Source organism: Manis javanica, chromosome 5 (assembly GCF_040802235.1).
Source record: "Manis javanica isolate MJ-LG chromosome 5, MJ_LKY, whole genome shotgun sequence".
In the NCBI taxonomy this organism is placed as follows: domain Eukaryota; kingdom Metazoa; phylum Chordata; class Mammalia; order Pholidota; family Manidae; genus Manis; species Manis javanica.
Window position 1 is genome coordinate 1,220,556 of NC_133160.1, and position 27,085 is coordinate 1,247,640.

Here is a 27,085-nt window from a genome sequence, read left to right on the forward strand (position 1 = left end):
GACCTTCACTAAACCTGGAGAGCTGTTCCGAAACACCCCCGCCACTGTCCCAGCCGCAGCGTTGCTGCTCCTCCTGGGGGCATTCTGGGCCCCTATCTGCGCCAGAGCCCATGGTCCAGTCCTCTCCACGGGGCACCTGGCTCAGCTCTGCACTTGCCCAGCTCTAAGATAATCACCTCTCTCCAGGGGCAGGAGCAACACCACCCCACGGGGCAGCTGTGCCCCCTGCGTCCTGCCCGCCCTTCCCTCCTGCCCACTCCCTGTCTGGGTAGGCCCGCTGAATCATTCACTCGGCGTGGGGCAGGCCCTGCAGGCTAGCGGGGTAAGCGTTCTCCTGGACTGCGTCCCACATCTCCGCTCTTAAGTCATCTCCGGCTCCAGCTCAGAGCTTCTGTCCGCTGTTAATGGAACCGCAGCGCAGGCCTCCTCCCCCCACAGGCCTCTGCAGACAGGCCCAGCCCCTCCCTTCTCTGAAGCCCATCTTGGGGTCCCTGCCCTGCACTGAGTCCTATCCTGCTGCTTGCTGACTCTGGAGTCAGGGCCACCTTCACTGTGCATTTGCAGACACAGGCTCCAAACAGTCACCATACTGACCCCCAAATTCCCCTCCAAACAGGCAGGGACTCAGGCGAAAACAGGCTCCAAGACCAGGAGCTGGACGTGCTGACAGCTTTGCCTTATTTTCTCAGAAAATGCCTCCCAGGATGCAGAAAGGTCAAGGGCAGGTTTGCTATGGGGTGGGGGAGTGGGGGGGTGTATGTGTCCACAAGCATGAGTGTGTGTACATGCATGTGTGTGTGTTACGTGGGCACCGCTTTGCACCCAGCATGGCTTCCATTGCCCTCTCACTTCCGTGTGTGTGCTTGCATGTGTGCACACATGCATATGTGTGCCAAGGTCCCGACTGAGCAGGATTTGGAGTTCACGTCCCATGTGCTACAGGCCTGGTCAGCTCAGAGCTCTGAGGTTTGATTTGGGGCTTATCTTGAGTTGCTATTTCCTGCTGCTTTATCCAGAACCCCCTCGCCCCATAACTGCATTCTATAAACCTTTGGCATCAGCTCTGCTGAGAGAAGGGCCGCCATGCATCTCCAGGCCTGTGACGGCCCAGTCCCACCCCCAGTAAGCAAGGAGACTGTCTGTCTGCCGAGAGGGACATGGGTCCCCTGCTAGAAGCCCTTGGAGAGAGGGTGTCCAGGCCCCGGGACGAGCACTCCCCTGGGTGCTGGGACAGAGGCCTCTTCCCAGGGCATCTCAGGCTGGCAGGAGGGCCCAGTGAGAGGACTTTGGGCAGACATGCAGCAGTCCTCAAGGGCCCAGTCCAATGGGGGGGGGGACCACGGCAGCCCCGGAGGGCGAGCCCAGCTTCACGGTCTGCCATTCCTGGGCCCCTGCCCCTGCCTGGGGCTCTTTCCACCTTGGCACCCATGGCTCAGCCTGCATCCTGATCACTCATGTTTTGTAAAAGGAACCCTCACTTGGCTGCCCTTGGGGAGCTGGGAACTCTGCAGCGAAGCCTCCTTTTGAGCCTGTGAGTCGGGGTCCCCTTAAACAGAATGACGGAGCAGGGAGCACACGTGGAGGGGAGATGCTGCCGGCCCTGGGGTTGTCTCGTGGGAGTGGTGCAGCACGTGGGGCTTAGGGCCTCACAGGATCCCCAGTGAGGTCCCAGACCACCCCACACTCCCGCACGGGCTGCAGGGGCCACCAGGGGGGTCTGAGTCCTTGTCCACGCCTGACCAGCCGTCCAGGCACTGGACTGTGTCTGTGGCAAACGCTCCCTCAGAAGGCCCTGCCATGGCCGTTTCCCCACTGCTGGGCTTGCTTGGGCCCCACCAGCTCTGATACCCGTGGTCTCAGGTAGGCATCCAGGTCTCTACAGTCCATGGGAGACAGGCCAGGAGACCTCCGGCACTGGGGTCCCCTTTCCCAGTGTGGGTGGCGGAAGCCTACCGTAAAACCCAAACGGCCACCCTCACAGCTGGCCTGGGGCCACAGCCCAGGGGCCCTGTGCTCGATGTGTGACCTGGTTCATCAGCAGCCTGCTCTCTGCCCGTCTCCTTGTCTGTGAGATGGTGTGTTGGGGTCCCCGCCCAGCAGACACCCCTGACAGAGCCATGAAGGACCCCCTCAGTGCCTCTGATTTCCTGAGGTCCCATATGCCTTCTCTGAGCCCAGCAGACCCACAGCCCCTGCCTGGGGCTTCTGATATCGCAAGGCCACCCATGCTGGACTCACAGGCCAAGGTTCATAGCCCGGCTCTGCCCCCAGCATGCTGTGAGGCCTTGGGAAGTAGCCCAGCCTCTCTGAGCCTTTGCTTCCATCTGCCCCCCCACTTCTGGCCACAGTGAGGGGTCACACACTGGTTTTGGGATCACTCTGCACCAGCAGAGGCAGAGTCCCAGACTGTCTGGGGGGAAGCCAGGGTACAAACTGCCAGCAACCAAGAGCCCCGCTGAGTGGCCAGCCACAGGGGCAGTGAGAAGAAAGAAAGGGCTTTGGGGACCAAGGGGTTGCCATTCGGGATGGAAATCTCCATAGAGGGGGTGACCTTGAATTTGACCTTGAGGAACAAGTCGATTTTGATAAGAGAAGGAGGTGTGGGCAGCAGGGAGTGTGTTCTGGGCAGCAGGAAGACGCAGACACCGAAAAGCAGCCCAACCTCTGGTCCTAGACCCCCCTATTCCCCCAAAAAGGTCCTGGAGCCCCCACCTGCATGGTGTTCCTGTCCTGTGCTGTCCCCCCACCAAGCCCACCACACTGACTTCCATGGACCATTTCTCTCCTGCTGTGGTGAAAGGACTCAGACCCAATGGGACACTGAGGCGTGGAGGGCGGGGCCCAGGCATCAGGCTGCCAGGGTGAGGGGCTGGGGAACAGCCTGGTGGCCACGCAGTAGGCTCACAGATGTGGGAGCTTTGTCCCGTGGGCAGCCACCCCACCCCCAGCTCCATGAACCCACTTGGGTGCTGCTGCAGGCAGACCCTGTACTGCGTATGGGACCTGAGCATCCCCCACGAAAGACCCCAGAGCATGGATTTGATTTGGTTATTCTTAGCGGGAAACCTGACTCAAAAGCCCTGGCAGATTTGCAGGAAATTGGTTATTCATGTTCCAAATGAAAGAGTAAATCTCAGCCCTCATAAAGCACTGCCTGAAGCCTCTGCCCGCGCCCCTGGGCCTGCACTTCGTGCCTTGGTAGGCCGGCGGCGTAACATCTCTGTCCAGAGGGATTCAGGAACTAGAGCCAAGCAGCCCACTGCCTGCCTGGGCTTGTGCTTCAGGGGCAACCCAGGCCCCAGCGTGGAACCAGCCACAGCCAGAGCCGGGCGCCAGGGCCCACAGAGCTGGGTGCCAGGGCCCATGCAGCCTGGCAGCCGCTCTCCTCAGTGCTGAAAGAGAGCCTGCCGTGGACCCAGGGGCCCTCAGATGGTCCGGCAGCCGCCACCTGCGACGGCAGGCTCAGCATGCTGGGGGCCACGCCTCCTGGACAGGCCCCAACCGGGATATGAAGGCAGGTGGACAGGTGCCCGGTGTCCCCCCCGAGGGTATCCCACACTGGCCCGTGGGTCCTCCCGGAACTGAGCCCTAGAGCAGCCACCTCCCTGACCTTCCCCTTACTGTCCCTCCCGGCTCCTCACCACACTTGCTGGCACCTCCGTACAAACTATGTCCCCAGATCTGTGTCCCTGGGTCTGCTCCAGGCACCCCGAGCCAAGAAGCCAGCACTCCCCACTTACCACCCTTTAGTGTTCCCAGAGCCCATGGCAGGCGATCCCCTCCTCGGCCCTTTGGCCTCAGTCCCCACGATTTCCTGGCAGTGTCCGTGGGGGCCCCATCCTGGCTGTCCTGGGGTGGAAGTCTGCTAGAAGCAGCAATTTCCAGAGTGTGTCCTCAGGACACTCGGTCCCGCCAGACACTCCAGGGGCTGTGTGGCCAGAGGCTCAGCCACCACTTCCCTGAGACGCCTCTGGGCTGGGCGCTAACAGCTGGCGGGGCCCGCATGGGGGCTGCGCGACTTCTCAGGTGAACTCACCAGGAACCCTCATTCATTTCTGCGAATGCCTGTCAGCGTATGACGGGAACCCGTGCACCTGGGCAGCTCCCAGCTTGCCAGAGGAGAGGCCAGACACTCTCACACTCTCAAGGCTGAAGCCACCAAACTCGACTTCCCCACCGGGTCTCGGGAGGACGTAGTTCACACATCTGTGACGCCCTGGGAGCAGGAGCAGTGAGCCATCATGTCGTGTCTCCAGAGGCACACGGCGCCAACCCCCAGCACCCCGGTGAGCTGGGAGTCTTGCCAGGTCCCCTGGGCCCCTCAGGCGGGGCGGGGCAGGAGCCTCATCCCTCTGCCAGGCCTGGGTGGCCCGTTACCACGGAGCTCACGGTGCTCTGACACTCCCTGGGCCACCATGCTGCACTGGTTCGGTCCTCCCCCTTCACAGATAAGCAAACTGACCCGGAGAGGAAGCAGGTTGCCTGGCTCAGCCTCTGGCCGCCCCCCAGTTCTGCCTCTGAGCGTCTGCTGGGCCGGGAACATTCCAGATGCCTGCAGGCGAGGTCACATCTGCCTGCGCTGGGCCCACCCACGGCCAGGTCGGACTGGACCTTGTCCGTGTGGCTGGCCCTTCACCTGCAGGGGACACGTGAGTGTGGTGTGCACGTGTGTGGGGGCTGCGCCCCTCTGTCACTCGGCTCCCTGGCTCTCACTCTCTGGGACTCAGTGCCGCCACCCTACCCCAATTCCACGTCCTGATGATGTGCCGCCTCCCCCAGAGCTGCCTTCCACCCCTATGACCGCTACCCTCGACCTCAGCTCCCCATCACCCAGGTCAGCACCTTTCTCTCCTTAGGAGGTGAGGCCCCCCAAGGACTGGGCCTGTCACAGTTCCACAGCCCATAGTAGGTGCTCAATAAACATGTGGACCCAGGTCTCTGATTAAGCGCAAGTTAAATAATTAAAGTGTTTGTGTTGGAGTCGGATTTGAAGGGGGTGCCCCTCACACACCATTTATTCAGCTCAGCCATGTGCGTCCACAAGTGCCTGGGGGCGGGCGGTGTGTGCCCCTCGCTGCAGGAGCCGGGCCTGGCTGTGTCCTGCAGGGGTGTGTCGCTGGCTTCAGAATATGTTGTATATACTTGTTGTCATGCCCAGAGGGAACCCCAAAGCACAGGTAACCAGCAGGCCTAGGGACGGCCAGGGAGAATTCCCCTCTCAAAATGCCTAGCCATCATCTGGGTCTCATCTTACAGACAGACCCCTTCCTACAGGAAATCCTCTCTGACCACTCAGGTGAGGAGTGCCAGCCATGAGCTCTGCATGTGCCCGGACCCCCACTGACTGTGAGCCTTGGGGCAGCAGGCGCCCAGCTCAGAACCCGTGAGCATCTCCTGTAAGTTAAGGTGAGGGTGGGGCTGAGCCTGGCAGTACCCAGGCCTGAAGGCTTCACTCGTCTGAGAGCCACAAATCCGTGTGAGGCACTTGCCACCAGATCACCAGAAAGTCATGCAGAAAATCTGACCTAACCCGCTAAGCACTAAGGCCCTCGGTGTCCCCTGGCAGCAGGGCATGCAGACGGGGGTGTGATGGCTGACGTCACAGCAGTCTGGCTAGGCTGGTGCCCATGGTCAGGTCAAACGCCCCTCAGGATGTTACTGTGAAGGCATTTTCAGATGTGATCAGTGCTTCAATCAACCGACTCGGAGCACAGTGGTTGGGCCTGGGAATGGCACTGGGGGAGCTTCCCCAAGCCCCCAGGCCTCACAAACAAAGCCGTGCTTCTGGAAGAGTTCTCCTCCAGGGAAGGGGCAACTTGGAAGCCTGCCCAAGAGCCTAGCCACCCGTCCTGCGGTCTTGGGCTCTACAGTCCCCCAGCTGGAATTCCTTAAAGTAAATCTCTCACCCCAACAGACAGACACCCAGGGAAGGACAGAGCTGAACAGACAGCTGACTGATAGATGATAGAGGCACACAGACAGACACACAGACTGGTAGAGAAGTAGAAGCAGGTACTGACCACCACCCATGTCTGTTTCTCCTAAGAACCTTAAGGACACAGGGACACCAAGGCTGTCCCCACCCCCCAAAGCACACAGGGGTCTAGAGGGGTACGGCTGGCTCAAAGCAGGGCCCGTCCAGCCCTGGAGACAGGGATTCAGGAGCCCAGGCACTAACTTGTTCAAGGTCAGCACAGCAGAGAGCAATGACCAGTCCCCCAAATTCACATCCCCCCTTTCCCCAGGATCATAGTTCCCTCTAAAGCTCTGAATTTCCCAACATCCCTGCACTTACTGCCCTGTCCCCCTGCCCCAGTGCCCCTCCCAGGCCCACACTCCTGTCTGGTGTCCACAGGCACCTGCCCTGCAGCGGCCACCACTGATCAGCATGACCCAGCGCCCGTCACCCCTTTCAGCCTGAGGGGTGCAGTCTGGCCTCTGCCCCGCACCCTGCGCCCACCCAGGCTCCAAGATGGCTTCACGAGCAGCCTGGGCTGTGGGTCGGAATCACAGAACACTCATCGCGCCTGCGTCCAGCAGCTAGGAGTTCAGTGAGGAATTTGCAGGGCCCTGTGAGGTCCGCCCAGAGGAGGGGCCGCCACTCCGGGGCTCCCCTGCACCTCTGCCCCCGCAAAGGCTTTGGCAAAGGAAGGTGACCTGGTGACCTGGGGATGCGACGGGGTTGGGGGAGCTCGAAGCCTAGTTCTTGGACCTGGGCTCTGTCCTGCCCTCCCTGCCTGCATTTTGCTTCCCCAAATGCAGCTGGTTTAGCATCAGCCCCTGCCCCTGCCCAGAGCCCCTCACCAGGAGTTTCTCAGAGCCTGGAGCAGTATAACGTCCAAACCCACACACAGTGTCGACATGTCAAAGTCTGTCACTCAACGCGAGGGCCACACGGCCTCTCATGACCTTTAGTCCCTAGGCCTTTCTGGCTCAGCAGACCTGCCCCACCGCTGCAGCCCCCGGGTTCTGGGTGTGGCCGTGCCGAGTCCCCAGCAGGCCCCAGTGCCCCTCCGCTCTCCTGGGAATGCCCTCTTCCAGGCTGAGCTCAGACAGGGATGGGTCCATGGAGAAGGGGCCCAGCCTGGGAAGTTAGTGCCACAGCCAAGTGGGCACCCACAGGCCTCAGGGTGCAGGGGCCACCGAGGGGCCAGGCTTCCCTGCCAGGCGTCCCAGCCTCTGCCTGGCAAGGAGTGAGTGGCCGCCCTCCTGTCCACCACTGGCAGCCTCTGAGGACACGTGGCTAGCCTGCTGGAAAACAGGAGACGGAGATTCAGAGACATGCTGCCCTTGCTCAGGGCCGCCCAGCAAGCTCCACCCTCAGCCCCGATGGACACCCCTTCGCCTTTGCTCCTCTTGGAAGGCCACCGGCCCCAAGCCCCACAGGCCACTCAGGACCCTGAACAGCCCCTCTGCCTCTGTTCCACAGCAGACCCGGCTGCTCCTGACCCCACTGCCCCGCAGGTGCCGATCCCCATGAAGAGGTGCTGCCTGAGGGCGCCTGCGGCTGCCCCGAGGCCCCCGAGGTGCCAGCACAGCCCCAGGCAGCCACTGGGATGGACCAGCTCTGCCAGGTGGGCCCTTCTCTAGATGCTCTGGGCAGAAGCCCCACGCTGAAGTGGGCCCAGAGGCAACCCCCACCCCATTCCCTCTAAATGTAAGTATTGGGGAGTCCTAGACGGTCCTGCCCCTCCCCCAGAACACATCTCAGGACAGTGGCTTGTGGGGGCCCTCTGGGCCTCAAGATGCCCAGGGACCACTCACTCAGAGGTGAGACTGCCATCTGGGTAAGATGTCAAAGGGGAATAAAAGCAAGTTCCGTGGCGTCTGTTCATCAGGCCCAGTGCTGTCCTAGTCCTGCAGCCCCAGAGTAGCCAGCTGAAGGTCAGGGACAAGAGCACATGTTGGCAGGCGGGCAGAGCTGCGGAGTGTCTGTGTGCTCTGGGGACACAGCCCTGCACCCCCCCAGTAAGGGGCGGGCTCCATATGCTCAGGGCCCCTCCTGATGCCCCTCCCGGGGCCATCATTACAGGGAGAGAGATGGAGGGATGGAGGGGGAGGGGGAGGGAGGGAGAGGGTGGGAGAGAGGAGCAGAGACATACCCATGGGGGAAGAGGAGCAGTGGGGGGGCACAGGCCTGCTGGGTGGGCTCTGGGAAGGCCCACTGTGCCGGCCTCTCCAGCTACTGGACAGGAAGCTGGTCACCTAGTGGCTATACTGCCTGGTTCTGGAAACTTCTGAAGCCCAGCTTGGCTGTTCCATGGGCAGTGACCTTGACAAGGCCCTCAGCTTATAAAATGGGGCTAATAGCAGCAATCTGGGTGAAAGTGCACCTGGTAAGGTGGCTGTGCCAGGCCTGGCCCGCCCCTCAGGCGCCGTGACTCCCCGGTCCTGGCCCACTGCCAGCAGGGCCGTCGCTGTGCTCTCCAAAGGCAGCCCTCCAGACCTCCAGTTTGGAAAGAAGGCCCTGCCCCGGCCACCTCCTCCTGGCCTCACCGGGAAGCAACACCAGGGAGAGTGGGAATTTCCAGCATTTTCTTCAGTGCTTTCCAAGGACAGACACTGGGCGGAACCCTCAGGAGGAAATAGCTCCTTGGGTGCCTGCCTTTGCCAAGTGCCAGGCCTGAGCCCTGGGCAAGGTGACAGGACCGCCGTGCCCACTGCGGATGCCAAGGGAGCCGCGCCGAGCTGGAGAATGCTGCTCGAGGCCCCCGTCCAGGCTGGCCTGGCCCACACGCTGCAGACCTGACCTGCTGGGGCAGCCAGAAGCTCCCAGTGGGCAGTCCAGGCTCCTCTCTGTGCCCTGGGACCCCTCCCCCCAACACACCTGAGTGGCTACACCGTTCAGCGCTGTCCCCTCTGCACCGCCTGCTGGGCATGGGTCCCGCCCAGTGGCCTGCCCACTGGCCCCCAGCTGCCCTTGGGCAAGCGCACTTCCCTTGTCCCAGGACAGGATGCGAGCGAGCAGCCGTAGATGAGGCCTGACGGCAATTATTAGCATGCCACTATTAATTATTAATATAGCGATACAATTAATACAGCGCTGCATTAATAAATCATGTGTCAGGGCTCCAGCCTGTGGAGGGCACGTCAGACACCTGGCAGGCCTGTTTCAGACCAGGGAGTCCCCGGGACATGGGCTCTGCGAACTCCTCGCTCCAAGTCCTACCCAGGACCCTTGGTGAGCAAGCATTGTGATAAACATGCTGAGACTCAGGTCAATGGCTCTGATTGTGCAGCTCCAGAGGTTGTCAGCTAGAGCTGCCCCGTCCTCTGCCAGAGGCTCTGCTCCTGGGCACAGTACACAGGAAGGGCGCTGCCCTGTGGCACCCGGTTCCCTCAGCCCTCCCAGGGCCAGGCCGGCAGTGGGGGTGTCGGCGGGAGCTGTCCTCCAGCAGGTCCTGAAAGTGCATTGCTGTGGCTGAGTTCTACCTCCCCAGGCAATCAAACGCTGTGCACACGTCCTTGACTGGATGGGGCGGGTGGTCCTTTCCGGGCTGGTGTTGCATGGGGGCTCTCGGTGAACCACTGGCCAGTCCTGAAACCAGAGGTCTCCAGCCTCCCCAGCCCCCGCCAGTCCCATGAGCAGGCTTTTGCCAGGTTGGGAGCTCCTGGCATAGGGCGAGGGGGCTGTCCATTTGGGGGAGAGTGCATGCATGCCTGACGTGTGAATGCAGCTGCTCTGTTTATTTTGTGTTGGCGATAGGCAGGATGGGTTACAAACCATCTAAATTAAGAGCTGATGTGATCTTCACTGGGAGTGGCCGGGTCAGGCTGTGCTGCGTGGCCCGCTGGGATGGCTGGGGCTATTGGAGGAGGCCTCTCAGAGGGGGGCTCAGCTGACCTGGAAGGATGGGCCATCCAGTAAAGGTCAAGGCAGATGGCAGACTGATTCTGTAAGTGCCAGCCCCCCCAGGCAGCCCCTCTTGCCTGAACACCCAGCACAGACAGGTTGGGGGGATGAGGTCCAGGGCCTGGGTGGGGCAGGGGGCATCCCCAGATGGACTCAGAAGCAGCACCCCTTCAGTCCAGCCCTGGAGCCCTCCAGAGAGATGCCAGAACAAAGAAGGACAGGGTGGGTGGTCTCCCCAGGCCCTGCTGCAGCCCCGGGCCCCCAGCAGCCTCCAACGCCAGCGGGAGGGCAGACGGGAGTAGAAAAAGCCCAACGCAGCAAGCAGCAGCTCGTGGGAGCTGCAGCTCCACTCATCTGGGGGGCGGTCTGGCTACGGGGATGACGCTTTTATGAATGAGGGGGGCACTTAGTCTAAAGGGGGGCTTTGGCTTCATCACTAGCACCATCAGGCCTGTGCTGAAAAGCTGCAAACCGTTCCATCAGGCATCGTGTCCAGGGGCTGGTGCCGGAAGACACAGAGACCCTTCATCTAGAAATTAGGATCAGCCTTGCTCCAGAAAGAAGCCTGTTTCTGGGGGAAAATAGGTGGGAAATGCCACGTGATCTGTTTTACTTTCCACTGCGATTTCGGATTGGAGCACAGGTCCCAGGCTATCTCCCTGGGGACCTGCGGCCCCACTCAGATGTGGGAGAAAGCCACCCACTTAGGTGCAGACACCTGCCAAGGCCCATCTCAGCACGTCCTGCTGGGGTCCCCCCACTGCGTGTGCAGCACAGTCCTGGGAGACAGGCTCAAGTCCACTGAACAGCCCCTCAGGCCCTGCTGGGGCTGTCCTGCGTCTCCAATACATTGTGCTTACGAGACGTGCTGGTTTGCTAAACGTCCATATTCTCATGCTTCTGTTCTCACTATCCTCAGAAATAAAGTGGGGCCAGAGCACAGCAAAGCGGTTCGGCCCCACCCGCCCAGTACCGATGGCAGAGCTGTGGGAGTGCTGGGCAGCTGCCGGGGCCCCTAGATGCAGCCTTCCCTTCTGCCCGCCCAGCGCTCTCCCCTGCCTGTGACTGGGAGAGGGAGGGGCTCACCCACAGTCCCACGGCTGCCCTGGCCCAGCTCCACTTGGGGTCTTGCTCGGGTGAGCTGCCACCCTGCTTGTGTTTATGAGCCTGGGGTTGCCAGGGGCCCTTAGCCTCCACCCACAGGGGGCCTGCCTGGAACAAAGTGGAGCTGGATGTGGGAAAAAACAGTTTCTGATGACAGAGCTTCAGGTTCTCGACCCGCCCTGATTGGGGGCCCTCCTGTCTGCGTGAGCCAGTGAACTCCCCTTCTGAGCTGGGATGGTCTCCCCACAGCACCACGCCACCTCGGACCCGGAGCTGAGGCCGGCCCTCCCCCGGGGGTCTAGCTCAGGCCTCCTCTCAAGGCAGCGTCCAGCACAGGTGACGAGATGCTGCTCAAGACACGCAGTGCTGGCCCACCCGCGCGAGTCCGAGAGCGGCTGGGACAGAGGGGCCAAGCACAGAGGCCACGTTCCGCGTGCTCCCACTTACGGAAGCTTCTGGAAAAGACGGGTCTAACCCCTGGTGGTGGAGAACAGATCAGCGCTATACTGGAGCCAGGACCCTGGGCTTCAAGGGCTCAGGAGCCGCAATGCTGCCCATTGAGGAGGCAGAGCAGGGGTGCCTGGTGACCGTGGGCCCAGGGAAGGGAGTGCAGGAGCGCCTCTGTGCGTCCTGGCTGGAGGAGCGTGGGGCCCGCCAAGGAGACCCCACACAAACCTTGGCTTGACCACCTCACTCGGAGCCTCACCATGGGCCCGCCATCCACGGTCCAAGCAGCCTCTCCCCTGCCTGCACCAGCCCGCAGGAGGCCACCACCCCAAATGTGACAGCGTGGGAAGTCGGTGAGCTGGGAGGGGGCCCGTGGGTGTGGATATCTGAGCGTGGGCATGAGGCAGGCGTGCACATGTGTCCCCGCCGTGAGCCCGGGGACATGGGACAGAACCAGACCAGCCGTGGGAAACAGGGCAACCCACCAGGTCTCTCGCTGGCACCTAAGGCTGTTCTCATTTCCCTGGGAAGTCTTGGGCGGTGGGAGAGGGTCTCCAGAGGTATGGGAGCCCGGACAAACCAGGCTGAGACTGAACACAAGCACCCCACCTTCTTGGGGGCTGTTAAACAGCAGGGGAGACCCTCCTGAGCTGGCCCACCTGCCCCACCCCGCACCACCCGCCCCTCTCACGCAGCGGGGCTCGGGGCTGGCTGCTGGGAGAACAGCTCCGTGTGGTCAGACAGAGGGAGGAGGACTTCCTTTCAGATGAACATTTCCTTTTTTTTAGGAAAATGTAAGGGGCATTTCAGGGCCACCTTGTAGGAAAGGAATGTCCGGGCAGGAGCTGGGGCCAGGATTTCCGTCCAAAAGCCACAGGCCCTCAGCCTCTGAGGCCTGAGACCCCCAGCCCCAATCAGACATTGCTGGTACCACTGGACACAGGCCTGGAAGATGGGGAGGCTGGGGGTGGGGGCACCCTCGTCCTCTGTGGGCACCAGGTCCCTGATTGAAAGGAAACCTCTCCCAAAGTTGCCAGATCCTTGGCCTCCGTAAGGGTAGGTGGTGCACCCCCAGGCCCTGACGCGTCATTTCCTGTCTTCTTCAAGAGCCGCCAAAGCCCCTGAGGTGGCAGCTTCTGCTCAGGGACCTGGAGGGCAGAGTTTCCGACACTGCCAGTCCCTGACTCCTGTGCAGGGTCTTGGGGGGCACACGGCCCTCGCCAATATTCTCCAGCTTTCAGGGCAAATGTGCCTGAGGACAGGCCTGGCCGGGCACACGGGGCATGAGGCTGGAATGGGGGCCCCATCCAAGGGTCCCAAGCCGAGTGTCGGGGACAAGCAGCACTATGTGGACACGCGGCAGGCACCCTGGCCTGCAAGGCCTGAGGAGGGTGGTGCTCGGGCCAGGGGACCACATGAGGCTGCATGACTGCAGGAGGCAGGGGAGGCCTGTATTCTGAGCTCCTGGGGAAGTTGGAATGTTCTGGGGATCCATCAGCATCCCCGACAGGCCTCAGGGGCAATCACGGTAGGAAACCACTGTGGGAGGGAGCTCGCAGTGGAGGGGCCGGCTCAGCTCAGGGGCCGTGCCCACAGTCAGGGCACAGGGCACACATCATCCCGGGACTGACAGCTGAGGGTAAGCAGGGCAGCTCCAGCACAGGGAGGGCCAGGGCTGCCCCTGCAGGGCCCCTGAGCATGGGGCTCAGGGTCGGCCCCCACTGCCACCCCAGCCGCTGCGTCAGGGGCCACCAGGAGCATTCAGACCCTCTCCCAGGGGGAAGAAAAGATGCAGCCGGAGCTGGGGAAACACGAAGGCTCCTCCCCAGCATGGGGCCCCGCCCCCCACCTGCCCCTCTGCCCCAGGACCCCAAGGCAAGATGGTCAGGTGCCAACACAGCTAAAACTCAGAGACCACGAGCAGGACCACAGAAGTGGCCACCTGAGCAGCCCATGCTCAGCCCGGCCAAGGGCCCTAGTGGAGGAGGCAGGCTGGGGACACAGAGCCCTGCCTGCCGACCTGGAGCCAAGATAGAGCAGAGCTGCTATGTGACTGCAGGCAGGAGCCCCACCCTCCCGATCTCCCTGATGCCCAGCACTCAGCGGGCAGCCGCACGCAGCCCTGCTAAGCACAGACCCTGGACTGTCGTGAGCAGACGGGGGTGTAAGGCAGGAGGAAGTGTGGTTCCCCACCTCGAGCCCTTGACCTTACACCACACCCCGCTTCCTGGGCCCTGGGAGCGGCCTTTGCCTAGCTGGGTGCTGGTTCCCAGTGAACACCTGCTCCGGAGATGGGGCATCAGGCCTGAAGCCATATGGCGGCCGTGGTGAGGAGCCTAGACAGCTCCACCCCAAACCTCAGGACCCAGACGTCAGCCAGGACCCAGGATGGAGCCTCTCCGCACCGCAGAGAAGACGAGCACATGCCCAGCAGCTTGGGCCCGGGCGTGGGCTCTACTCTGCCACCAGCCCCTTAGTTTGCGCATCTGCCAGGTGGGCCGGGCCCCTTCGTGCTGCCCCCTGCACAGTGAAGGTGTGGATGGGCCATGGGTGGGTGAGGGGTTTCCCTGGGGCCTCCCCTCGTCCGTCCCCCAAACATCTACTAACCAGCTAATAACAGCCACAAAACAGAGCCCCTGTCTACGGCTTTCCACGTACACCAAGCCAACATGCCTGTTTGCTGCCCATTTGACCATTTAATGCAGTCCGGGGGTGGCACACTGAGGCCCCAGGGCCAAATCCCAGCTGTTTTTATGCTGCCTGAGAGCTGAGACTGGCTTTCACATTTTCAAATGACTAAAGGGGGGAACTCAAAGAAAGAGTAGTATTTCATGACCCGTGAAAATTATACGGAATTCAAATTCCAGGGTCCATAAATAAAGGTTTACTGGAAGTCCCAGACGGTGGTGAGCAGGGCTGCCTGGCCGCTGCCCGCCACCGAGCAGGCCATCACACGCCTTCTGCCAGGCGCTTGTTCGTGGCTCTCGGTCACTTCATACACAGCCTCTCCGTGGTCACCTGTGATGACTAGGGGCAGATGTGGCCCTGGGCCTGGGCTGCAGTTCCCGCTGGGCGGGCAGGGACCAGCAGCAGCCCCCTTTCCGGTAACTCAGGAGCTGGCGCCCATGGCGTGGAGATGGGGGACAGGAGACAGTCTCAGGGCGGGAGGAGTAGCCAGGAGCAGAGAGGCCTGGGCCTTACCCTCAGCCAGCTTAGGGCAGAGGCTGGGCCAGACTCGGGGGTGACCATCCTATCCCACTTCCCGCATGGTGGGACCCCCCGCTCTGGCAGGGAAGGGATCCCCCCACCCCCACAGCCATGGCCTTTCAGCCACAGGGATATTGCCACTGGCAGGTGTCAGTGCAGATCAGAATCTGTGTGGGTGTGGACAGGAAGGTCCAGGCTGGGCCCGAGTGTGGACAAAGCGTCCCCACCCACGGTCAAGGTCATGTCCCGACTTGAACCACCAGCTCATATTCGAAGGCTCACTGCCAGTCTGGGCTTCCTGAGCGGGTGCCTGGACAGAACTGGTCCTGGTCTCAGCCCTGCCCAAGGCTTCCCATAAGCCAGGTCCTCCGTTCCTGGGCGGCCGACAGCCCGGCCACCCTGGGAGATGGATGTGGACTGTGCCTAATCAATTGAAAAACTAACTGATCAGCTTCTCAGGGTGACAGGCCAGCTGTGCTGGGGGTGGTAGACTGCACAGAGGCCCTGCATTTTCCTTTATGAGGATGAGGGCGTAGGCCCCGGAGTCCTTGGCGATGTGCAGCATTCCACATGGGCCTGAGAGCTTCTCCAGGCAGCGGGCAGGTGGGAGGGTGGGCAGACCAGGCCTCCCCCGGCTCCTCAGGGAGGGGGCTTCCAAGGCGGGCTTACACATGTGGGCTCTTGGGTGGGGGCAGAAAAGGCCAGGCCCTGCCTCCCCCGTGGGACCTGGAGCCCCAGCAGGGCCTGGCGATCCCACAGCTGGCTGCCCCAGGACATGGGGTGGCTACAGTGATGCCAGGACATGTGGGCGCAGGGACTCAGCCTGCTCCTCCCCCAGCCACCCCACAGTGACGTCCCTCAGGCCACCCTATCACCTGGACACCTGCCACCAGAGGGCCTCCTGGGGCCAGGATCACTGAAGGAGAAAGCGAAGTCCTGGGGGACGGGGACGTCAGCCTCCCAGGGAACAGGCCCCAGACCCCACGCGCAGGCTCCAGGACACATTTTCAAGGAACGCTCTGATGTGGAGATGCACGTTTATTTTCACAGGTTCCTGCCACCACTGGGCCTCAGTGGGGTTGGCCAGGAAGGCCACCCCAAGGGCAGCCAGGGCGCGGGCGGGGTGGGTGTTGGCTTACTTGGAGCTGACCGTGGGCCGAGCTGGGCCTCTGCGTGGCATCCGCGTGGCCGCCGTGTCCTCAGCCTGGCCAACGGAGCAATCAATGCGCAGCTACAGCTGGTTGAAGGGGACCAAATCCATTGAACAGTTGATTTGGTTCCATTTTACCAGCTTTAGCAAAGCATTCGGCTCCCGGATCCACGGGAGCAGCGATGCCGACGGCGATGGTGACTCCTGGTGTGACATCCGGATGAGACGGAGTGGCGGGGACCCCAGCCCTGCCCCCTCCCTGCAAAGCCCACCTTGACCGGGGGGGCCCTCGAGCTCTTTGGGGAGAGAGCATGAGAACAAGGGGTCACACACAGACACTCATGCCCACAGATGTGTCTTCACCACCACTCACGCCTGCTTGCATCACAGACACCACCACGGGCCCTCCGGCTGCCCTACCAGCTCACCTGTTGGGATCCCAGATGGGCAGCTGTGGGCAGAGGGGCCCTGGCATGGATGCATCCATTGGCAAGGGCACTGGCTCCTGGCATCTGCCACCCATCTCAGCCCTGGGGCACAGCCAAGACCACCACACCCTGCCCTCAAGGGTGCACATCTCGGGGCACGGGATGCAAGCTTTGGGCCCTCATCCCCTACCCCGACCTGAGTCCAGCCTTAGGCCCTGGCTGACCATGAGCCAGGTGGACACACTGCAGGGGTGCTGGACAGCCAGAAAGCCCCCTTTGTGTGGCGTTGGGAGGTGCCGCAGGACAGGGTGCCCCACACAGCTGACCCGTCGGGCACAGGGCCCGGACCCCCAGTCTGCAGCCTGTTGGGGATGTGAGGACAGCCCCTTGGCATCCAGCAGCTGCCCTGTGGTCAGTGTGAGGACAGCATATGAGCCCATCACCCTCAGTGACTTGGGGAGCAAGTGCCTTTCAGAGGGCAGCCTCTCCTGCCATCAGTTAGCATGCAGGAGTGACAGCAAGGGGACAGCAGGGTCCTGAGTGTGTGGACCCCAAGCCTGGGCATCAGGGGCCCACATGTGCCCCTCACCCGTCGGGCATTGTCCCCACTGCCCGACCTGCCCACCATCCTCCTCTGGGCCCCATGCTCTATCCTGCCCTCCTGAGGCCGCAGTCGGGTCGGCCACAGGCACGTGCCCACCCTCCAGGCCTGCACCTCAGCCCCTCACACCTCCCTCCACCCTCTTCACCCACCCCTGCCACGTGCCCCCTCCTCAGAATGCTGACTGGGGCCATGCCACAGTGGCCCCCTCTGCAGAAGCCCTTGGCCTTTCACTTCAAGACCAGCTTCCAAGGGTCATTGGGGGCCCAGGTTAGGCTCCAGCCCTCTCAACCTCGAATCCCACAACCAGGTGGGTGGCCCTTGGCAGAGCTCAGCCCTAGATGACACGGGCGCTGGCCGGACCCCAGCTCGCCAGTCAGGGGCACAGGGTGGGGGCAGGCCCGAGGCCCCCAAAGCTGGCCTTCCACTGAAGGCAGCACGCAGATGAAGTGACCTCTGTCCATATTCCTGATGAAGCAGGTTTACAAGCCCTGGAACTGCCTTGCGTTGGACCACCCCGGGGGCCAAGGAGGAGCTCCAGGCAGCCCCACCGGGCACCGCCACCGTCAGGAGCAGCATTCCCAAACCCACCTCGGGTAGACCCTGCCTGCCCACCGCCAGCGCGGGACAGCAAGGCCCCAGCCAGCTGGCACTTGCCTGGACACCCTCACTGCTCCAATTCTTGTCCACGTGTCTGCAGAAATTTCCCCCAAATGACAGACCTTTGCTTCCAAATCAAAAGTGCTACTCTCCTGGCTGGGGCTGCCCCAGCCTGCCCCTGGGAAATGTCCATCCACCCCTGGCCTGGCTGGTCACTGCCCAAGGGCATTTGGAAACCAAAGCATAAAGGCTAGAATGGCTTCAGTCCAGACCAGGATTCTTTCCTATCAGGATCTGGGGCCTTTTGCACTCAGCAGAGGACACAGCAACCATGAATGAGGTGTTAGCCAGTGGATACCAGGGCAAAGGGATTGGCTGCAAAACCCCAAAGGCCTGGCCATGTGGCCTTGGGCAACGGGATGGTACTGTGGTCGTGGCTGCGTCAGTGAGCCCGTGTGGCAGGCACGGCCCCCTGTGGTCCTACATCATCCTGGTTAGGAGGGCCCTGGGGCCTGGGTGGCCTCGCCTGCTTCGCCCAGGATCCGGTCACCCGTCTCTGCCAGCTGCTCTCCTGGGGACAACTGCCCTGCTTCTCCGACTCCGCTGCCCCAGTGGGTCGTTTCAGCCCGATCTGGCAGCCATTCCAACCTCTCTTCCTCTCTGTACCCGGGGGTATCACCAACCACTGGAAGCTTCCACTTCCTCACAAGGAATTTTTTCCCTTTTATCTTTGAGAAAAGGCCAAGGAACAAGCCCCAGAGTTCCCTGAACGGCTCTGTGGCTCAAAGACCAGGGGCTACATGAGCCCCAGTCTCAGAGCCCCCACTCGTGTTCTCGGGCCCTGTCATTCACCTCTGCCAAACGACCTCAGGCAGCCCTCACCACCTGGGCCACCTGGGCCTGCTCCTAGGGCCTGTGACCCCAGGCCCTGAAGGAAGTTGCAACGGGAGCTGAGCCCAGGGGACTCCAGGGAGTGCAGACCAGGTCACTACTGGCAAACACGTCACAGAGTCTGCATTTATGTCACCAGAAGGTGAGCTTGCCCAGGGCAGGGGTGCCATCCTGGCCTTGGCTGCAGGGCGGGGCAGAAACGCCAGAGTTCTGGTGAATTTACCATTTGCAGCAATAGCGAGGGCGTGGCTGGAGCCAGGCAGGGGTTACGTCGGAGCCCCTACCCCTGCCTCTCTTTTTACTGGGGTATAAGAGAGGCTGGCTGCAGCTAATACAGTTTGCGCATTTTACAAACCAAACAATTAAATAGGTTTTAAAACATCTGCTGATGGAATCATCCCACACAGGGAAGTACACTCAGCATTTTTAAGCACCAACTGATAGTAGATGTGGGGAATTGCTGAAAACACCAGCAGCCCTGTTCAAATCAATAGAAAATTAGATGCTATGAAAATGTAATATGTGTCCAATTAGTTATGATTGGAGCAAACAGTAGATAATGACTGAGCACCGTGCATTCACCGAGACCCACAGCCTACAGGAGGCTCTCAGCCTCACCCTGAGATGCCCCCAAATGCCCCCAGTGCCTGGGCAGCGGCAGTCACCTCATCCAGGAAGCCCTCCTGCATCTGACAAGGGCCCAGACCCAGAACGAGGACACAACGAGCAGACTGCAAACTCAGCCTCGCCTTGTTAGGCCACCCCCACACCCGGCCGTGTCCAGGTCTGACCTTGGGTGGAGCAGAGGTTGGCCCTGGGCTCTGGAGGTCCTCCGGGGGCTCCCTGAGCCTCTCCAAGCCTCAGTTACCCCCCGTGGGGGTGCAGCCACATGCTGCCCACTGCCATTGCCACCCCAGGTCCCATTCACGAGCATCACGATTCACCTGGGGGACCCGGCCTCTGGCCCCTCAAGGGCAGCCGGGCATCCTCTCTCCCCTGCTGCCCCATAGCACCAGACCCCAGAGGGTAGCATCCACTGTGGGCAGAAACTACACGGGCTCCCCAGGGTGAAGGTGCAGTGGCCCCAGGGCAGCAGGCCCACGGGCAGCGTCTGTTTCAGAGATGCTGCCCTCGAAGGCCACAGGGTGGAGGCCACACTGCAGCCTCCAGGCCCACCCAAGAGACGGCCTGGGCCCCCAGGTAACAGCAAGAGCGCAACGGGTGGGCACACTCTCCCACTGCACCCAGCCCCGTCTGCACGCACACCTGGGGGGCAGCTCCCGCCCAGGAACCCCCTGCCCTCCTGCCCCAGGGACCCTGGCTCCTGTCCGGATGCCTACTTTTTACTCTGGAGCTTTTAAAATTTAAACATCAATAACCTAATATTTCTCCAGTAGAAACATTAGCTATTAGCACTCAGATTCACCACTAAATAAATTTTTAATTCCAGATTAGGGTTAATTATTAAAATAAATAGCCAAGAATTACAGCCAGCCCCAGGCGTACGAGCAGGCGCCTCTCCAGGGTCCCACTCAGGGCGCTGGGACTTACGGGGAGTCTCCAGAGACCCGCATTAAAAAGCAGAAGGAAAGCCTGTCCCACAAACAGCCCTGTGTCTGCGGCGGCCGACGCTGGCCCAGCCGGATGCCGAGCAACCCGCTCAGCCCGGCTCCAGAACTTTTCTCTCTTCAGAAAAAAAAAGGTATTAATTTCTCAATGCTGATAAAACTTTAATACAGAGTCGCCTGGGTTTTTAATAAACTTGTCAACAAACGAGCCGAGCAAATTGATGGAGCCCCTCCTAGAGATGAATTTGCCTCAAACGGACCCCAAGAGCAGGGGGGTGAAGGGGGACTGAGGAAGCCCGGTGTGGTGGGGGAGACAAACAACTGTTCTGCTGTTCTTTGCAAAAATGGCAACATAGATTTTTGTGTCTTATCATCTCACAGACAGGGCCCAGTGAGGGCCTGTGTAATCTGTGGAAAGCTGGAGGTCAGGGCAGGAGGCAGCTTGGACTAAGCAACACCGGTGTGTCCTGCGGCGAGAAGCCTCCTGGCCTGGAGGGAGCCCTGCTGTGACCCCTCCCCCTGCAGAAATGGGTCCCGGCAGCTGCAGGAGCTCAGTGCCCCAGGGGGACCATGTCACTGCATCAGATAAATTAGCGGGAAGATAAGGGAGCCACCCACCCAGGGCCACACCTGCAGAAGGCCTGGCTGGACTCACAGAGACTGCATACGACTGTCCCCTAAATTCTGCCAGAGATCTCTGCCCCCAGCTGGGCAAGGTCATCCTGCACGTGGGCATCTGGGCACCTGGGCAGTGTACTGCCTGCATCCGGGCCGCAGGAGTGATGCCCTATGCTGTGAGGGGTACTCAGAGGCCCTTTTATCCCCTCACTCAAGGGCATTTGCTCCCAGGCTTCAGGGCAGTTTGAAATGCCACCAAAAGAGATTCACGTCTTGGGTTAAAGTTAGAGGGGAGCAAGTTCCCCGGAAGCTCCTGGCCTGCAGTCCTCTGGGGCGCATTGCTGTGTCCAGCACAGGAGGAATAGCTGGGGACAGGCGAGGAGGTGGGGGGACAGGGGAGCCTAACAGGACCAGGTAGATCTCCCACCCCTGCTGCACACACTGGCCCCAGCCGGGGGTCCACTCCTTCGGAGGGCAGAGACCCTGCCACACCCTGGGAAATGGACAATGGGAGTCTCCAGGGGCCCCGTAGGCGCAGGTGGGGCCGCAGCTCTGAGCCCCCCCACCTGCCCTGTTGCAGCCGCAGTCAACAGCGCTTCGGTGGTGGGCGGTGCAAGGGGCCACCCCTGGGCCTCCCCCAGCTGGAGCCACCTGAGGTCAGCCTCTCCAACAGGACAGCTGAGAATGTGGACTATTTATACTGGCGGTGGCAGGCAGGCGGCTGAGACGTGCGGCCTGGTCGCCATATGTGGGCATGACCAGCGGCTTGCTGGCTTGCCAGGGGATGAGGGCCCAAAACAGTGTCTGTCCTGGGTGTCCTTCAACCTCCAAAAGTCCCCCTGAGCCACCCCCATGACGGGTTCCCGGGACAGCTGCCCTCTCCCCTCCCTACTGTTAAAAATACTCTGGGTCACTGTCCCTCCCACCCCGCAGCTGTCCACGCACCGGCATCTGCCTGTGCACCCCATCGTCGCCAACTCCCCCTCCAGGCTAGAGGTGTGAGCCTGGAGGGTCCCCAGACTCAACCACCAGGTCCAGCGTGTCCACCTGGAGGGGGCCAGTGGCCTTGTCACCAGCTTTTACGCCATGGGCCTTCCCTCCTTGCCCTACCCCTAGATGGGACCCCGGGGGTGCCTCTGCACCTGGTGTCCCCCGCCCTCACCGCCACACCACCCCTCCGACCAGCCCTACTCAGGCAGCACACCTGGCCTGCAACTGAGCTGGGCCCCTGGACACCCAGGTGGACTGAAACGATTCCAGCACCCCGAGCGCAGGACCCACAGCCGTGAGTCCCTCCACCTCAGAAGCAGCTTCCATCAGAGGAGGCCTTCTTACCCCCGCCACTGAGATGCATGCCGCCTGCAGCTGCCCCGGCACCACGGCGCCCTGGCCACAGCCCTGCAGTAGCCGGCACTGCTCAGCCTCCCCTGAACCCTGAGCACTGCAGGCGGCCTCAACTGGGTGCCCAGGAACACAGCTCAGGGGCAGCCCCAAGCCCAGCCAAGAGCAGCCCCAAGCGCACACAGTCGGGAGCAGGCAGCAAGCTTCTGGGAGCTGCCGACCCGCATGCAGGCCCTCGCGGGCCTCTTCCCACCTGGCTGCTGGTAGGCCAAGGTCAACGGGCGAGGCTGGGGTCCCTCAAAAAGCCACATCTCCCAACCCAAGGCTCTCTCTCCAGGGCCACACGGTCCCAAGCCTGGCCACCAAGGTGCAGGAGCCATCAAGGGCAGGAAGCTGAGACGCAGTGAGCCCGGTGGTCCTCCGCAATGGGACGTGCAGCCAGCCAGCAGGCTGAGTCAGCACAAGCGACTTGGATCAAGGAGCCCATTACCCTTTGTGCTAAGATGGCAGCAATGAATGCAACCAAGGCCCCGCCCTCCACGCTGGCCCCACCCCCACCCCGCCTTCGCTTGCCTGGGACCCCTCCTGGCCTTGTCTACCCACCAGGCCCTGGCCCCGAAGATTGCTCAGGTTCTCTAATTTTTCATGTAAACGCATTGGTTGGGGGTGGGGAGGGGGTAGGTTTGCAATTCAGACGATGTTTGTTTTGATTGGCTTGGGCTCCACCCAAAACGTCTGTCCTGCGGGTCAGTCTAATCAGGCAGTTTGTCCTTCACCCAGCATTCTCTGCGTGAGGCGACAGTTTTCGGAGAGACTGCTAATGCCCCACACATGCTTTCACAGGCCCCGAAGCCCTCGCGCGACAGCGTACTCCCAGCTCCTGATGAAGGCACCGATGCCAGACAAGCCGCAGCCCCCAGCTGGAAGTGCAGCCAGTTCACCTGCCACCTGGCTGCGGACAGCTTGCCGTCGACACGCGCTCCCTACCGCCCTCCCCTTGACTCAGCTCTCCTGGCTCAGTGTGGACGTTTCACATGGGGCTGGCAGATTCTGTGAGCGGTGGCACTAAGAAAGTCAACTAACTGGTCCACTGAACGTATGTATGAGCTCCATGGTTCCTGGAGTCAGTTTCCACCAGAGGAGGTGGGCAGCCCTCGCACCACAGAGGGTGCACCCCCAGGTGTTCCTGGACGCCCAGGAGCCACCGTGGTGTGCTGCTCGGAGAGCTCGAGCCACCTTGTGCGCCAGATTCCTCCCCGTAGCCTCACAGACACACATGGGCTCCTTGATGGCAGCAAGCACCAGAGGGTGGGCGCTTCCCTTTGACCCCACCTGGTACACCCCAGGCAAGAGTCCCAGGGCCCCCAAGGCAGCATGTCTGGGGTGGCAGGCCACCCAGAAAAGCGTTTCTCAGCAGAGCACAGACCCCGTCCACATCCCCCCACAACCCCAGGAAAGGCCCAAAGACCCCACTGGGAAGGGTGTCCCACTTCCTGGGGCCCCCTCCTGGGCTCCTCTCCCTGGAAATAGTTCGAGCCTAGAATACAGAAATCACAGCCCTGCTGTTACTGGAAAGCAGGGGGTGAGGGACACCCAAGGGGCAGGGGCTCTGACTTCCACTGGCCAAGCGGTGCCCATTTTCATTTTGGTAGGTCAAGAGACCGGAGGTGATTCACAGCAGAGGAGGCCGCAGCCCTCCCCACAAACCCCCTACTCTTACTGCTCAGTCAAACCTAATTCCAAAACACTAACGCTTTTATTTAAACACCACATCCTGCAATAAAGCCCTAATGCACGCGGGGACGCATCAAGAGGAAGGGCCGCGCGCCTGTGGCCGGCCCTCGTGGCCGCGCGCCCGACTACTTCCCTCCCTGCGGCCGGAGCTGGAAGCCAGCGGAGCAGAGATGACCTTCCCGGGGATACTGAGCACGGACCCCTTTGGGCGCCATCCTCGGGAGGAAGTCTGTGCCCAAGGTCAATCCTGTGTCGCCGTGCCAGCACTGGCAGGCCAGAGGTTAGCAAGCCCTGAGAATGGTAAAGGGGCCCCCGGACTGTGGACCCTCCTCCACCTGCCTGAGGTCGGCTGCCTAGAGGGTGGGAACCGTATGCAAGCACACGCCCGCCCTAGCCTCCTTGTCCCCAGGCTCCCTGGCGAGGCCTCTGTGGCTCAGGGGACCTGGCTGCCCCCAGACGTAGGGGTGCCCCGGCCCCTCCTGGACCCTTTGCACCCCGAAGGCCAGGGTTGGGGAGGGGCCGGGGCACCAGGGAAGGCTGCAAAGTAGAGATGACACACACATGGGGAAAGAGCTCTGAGCCGTGGAGGACGTGCCCTGGGCAGAGATGCTGGCCATGCCCCAGGCTGCAGATGCTGCCACTCCAAAGGCCAGAGACTAACAGCCTCAGGCACTCCCAGCAGCCCCGCCCCTGCATGCTGCACCCAGGCCCTCTGCCCTTTGCCTTGTCGGGGAGGGCCAGAATCTCCTGGGCGGTCACAGTCCAGCTGTGGGACCCACAGGATGTCACCCCAGCCCCTTTTCCTGACCAGGGCCTTGCTGGCAGCGAAGCAGGGTGACAGGGTCCTGGGCCACTCAGGCAGCTATCCACACCAGCAGGCCAGCAAGACCCCACCAGCCTTCGCAATGAACAGCACTTCAAGCTGGATTTGGGGAAAATAGAAACATGGTGTTGGGCCATTGGCAGGGGTGGGAGGCAGCACCAGGGAGGGGTGCTAACGCCCCCAGGTCCACAGCCGCCAGGCTGCACTCCTGCAGCCAAATTCGGCCAGTATGTCTGCTGTTCTCATTAGCAAGGCACCCAAGGTGCCTTCAAGCCCTGGGCTTGGGGTACTTCAGAGGAGGGTGTGGGGGGCTGGGGCTGCTGCCCTCAGCCTGACCAGCCCTGGAGGCCCAGCCTGTGACACCCTCCCTGCTCCTTGCGGTGTGGCCCTGAGGGCAAGGACGGAGCCAGGGGGGTGTCCTTCCCTCAAAGAACCTCTCCACGTGGCTGCAGCATCCCTTCCCCCACCTGCATCCAGCTCACCCGTCGGATGTGGGGACACCCTGCATTCCCTGTGCCTTTGAGCAGTTTTCTGTCCCCATCATACAAACAGCCCCTCCTGTGGGCAAATGATCCCTTTAGTATGGCCAGAAGTGACGTCCACAGCCAGGGCCACCCCGTGTTCCCAGCCCAGGGCCCTGCCCCCCCAGCTCCCACGCCCCGTGCCGGACCCCACGCCTGCCTCAGGGCCGCCTCCCCTCTGCCGCAGTCAGCACGCTGAATATTTAATGTCTGACGAGCGCTTCCACCTGCTGACACAGGCGAAGTGACAGAACAATGCCGGCGGGGGACCGGCCGTCCACCGACGCCCAGGCAGGCTGCCACCCAGGCCTCGCCCCAGCCACACTGCCTGTCTGTCTGTCCGCGCGGCGGCCCCCGTGCTCCAGCGAGAGTTCCCGGCCTGAAATACATACTTCTTTACATTCCATAGCTTCGCAGGCCCATATGGCATATAAAGAAATATGTTTCCCAAGCAGGTCGAGGTGCAGAGCTGTGTGGGCTCCGGGAGAGGGTCCACCCGGATCCACGCCCTGGAACCCTCCTTTTTGCCAGGGGCCAGCACGCGTGGCCCCACCCCCTTCTGACCTCAGCACCCGCCTCCCGTCGCTCACAGGTGCAAGGGGTATGGGCCCTCAAGGCTCCTTCTTTGGCCACAACACCGTTTAGCTGTGCATCAATGGAACAGAACAGAAAGGACCCAGGCTGTCACCTCCCACCTTTGCCCCAGAGAAGGGCCATGCCATCCCATCTCAGTGCCAGAGCAGAGCCTCGGCCTGCCGCCTCCTCCACCTGGGCACACCTGCCCCGGCCAAGTGCGCAGGGAGGGCTGAGTGAAGGGTCTGCAGCTGGGCAGGCACCCCACCACGAGCAGTCAGGGAGCAGGGTGGCCAGAGCCAATGGACAGCCAGCACCCCTCACCACAGGCCCAGTCAGGGGCACTAGGAGAGTCAAGACGCAGACAAGCCTTACCTGGGCAGCCAGGCGGCCTCCTGGGCAGGTCCCCGGTGATGCTGCCCCTCAGGGAGCAGCTCCCTCAAGGGCAGGGCCCTCTGGTGCTGACTTTGAAGACGTGCCTGAGAAGGGCAGTTGCAGGTGGACCCAGAGTCCCTGGCTGGTGGCTGGAAGCTGCTGGGAGGAGGCCCATGCCTGGAGGGCTCTCTCGGCTCCTCGGCCTGGCCACAGAGCGGACGCCCAGCCCAGCCAGGGGCTAGAGCTGCCTCCTTTCCCAGCTGCCTCCTGCCTCCCTCTGGGTTCCCCTCTCTCTTCCTCCCCATCCTGGCCAGCTACCAGCTCTGCCACGGCCCACCTGAACAATGCCTGTGCATGCAGGTGGCTCACGGGGGTGCCCAGGGGCCAATGGGGCACTGCTGCCTGCGGGATGCAGCCGAGATGCCCAGGGTGGCCTGTCCTCACCTGGCTCTTTGTGGCCTGCGCCCAGCCTCCACCAGGCCTGATCAATACCGATTCACAGTCAAACACAGGGCCGCCTTCCTGTTAATGAATTTCCCCATTGCTCACCGGCTTCTAATGAACCCGTTAAAGAGGGTTTAAGTAAACTTAGCGAGTGGCAAACTAAGCGCTTTGGAATACTTAATTGTATCAATGTTTTTCCACTGCATTTCCAAATTTCTCTGGGATGGAGAAGCTGAGGCCCCTCTACCCATGAATCCCACCCCGCCCCCCACGAAGCCAGGAGTTTGAGGCTCACACTGGGACCCTAGGTCAGGCCCCCAGCGAAGGAGGGGAAGCCACCCCAGCCTGAGCCAGGTCCGGGAGGAGAGGCCCCTGGGGGTGTGAGGAGCAGCATGGGGGAGGTCCACACCTGATGTGGTGGTGCGGCTGGGAAAGAGGGCCTCGCTTGCTGCAGGAAGCCTGCAGAGGAAGGGTGCAGGGGGGACGCACTGGGGGTGGGGGCTGGGCCCTGGATCCCGGTGTGACTAAGAGGTGACCCCAGCCTGAGGACGAGGCCCCTGGGCCTGAACACACCTCTGTTCTCCTGTCAGCAAGATGAGTCCGGGTGTCCCTGCGCTCCCTCCCCACAGGGCACCCCACCTGTCCCTGTGCAGACAGCCCTGAGAGGGTGTCCAGATGCCACCGTCACCCAGGGCAGGGCAGTGTCTCTGCAGAATCTGCATCGTGCAGAGGCATCTAAGCAATTTCTCAAGTCCCTGGCTGTGGCGGCTGCCCTGGGCATGGCTGGCTGGTGTGTTACATGGGGGT

At 61.8% G+C, this 27,085-nt stretch overlaps 1 long non-coding RNA gene across 1 annotated transcript; it reads left to right on the top strand.

Moving 5' to 3' along the window:
- Positions 1–9,764: 9,764 nt before the first annotated feature.
- LOC140849433 (uncharacterized) lies at positions 9,765–26,509 on the top strand. Its single transcript, XR_012131202.1, has 3 exons — positions 9,765–9,896; positions 10,294–22,904; positions 23,461–26,509. It is a non-coding gene; the product is annotated as an uncharacterized lncRNA (long non-coding RNA).
- The last annotated feature ends 576 nt before the right edge of the window (positions 26,510–27,085 follow it).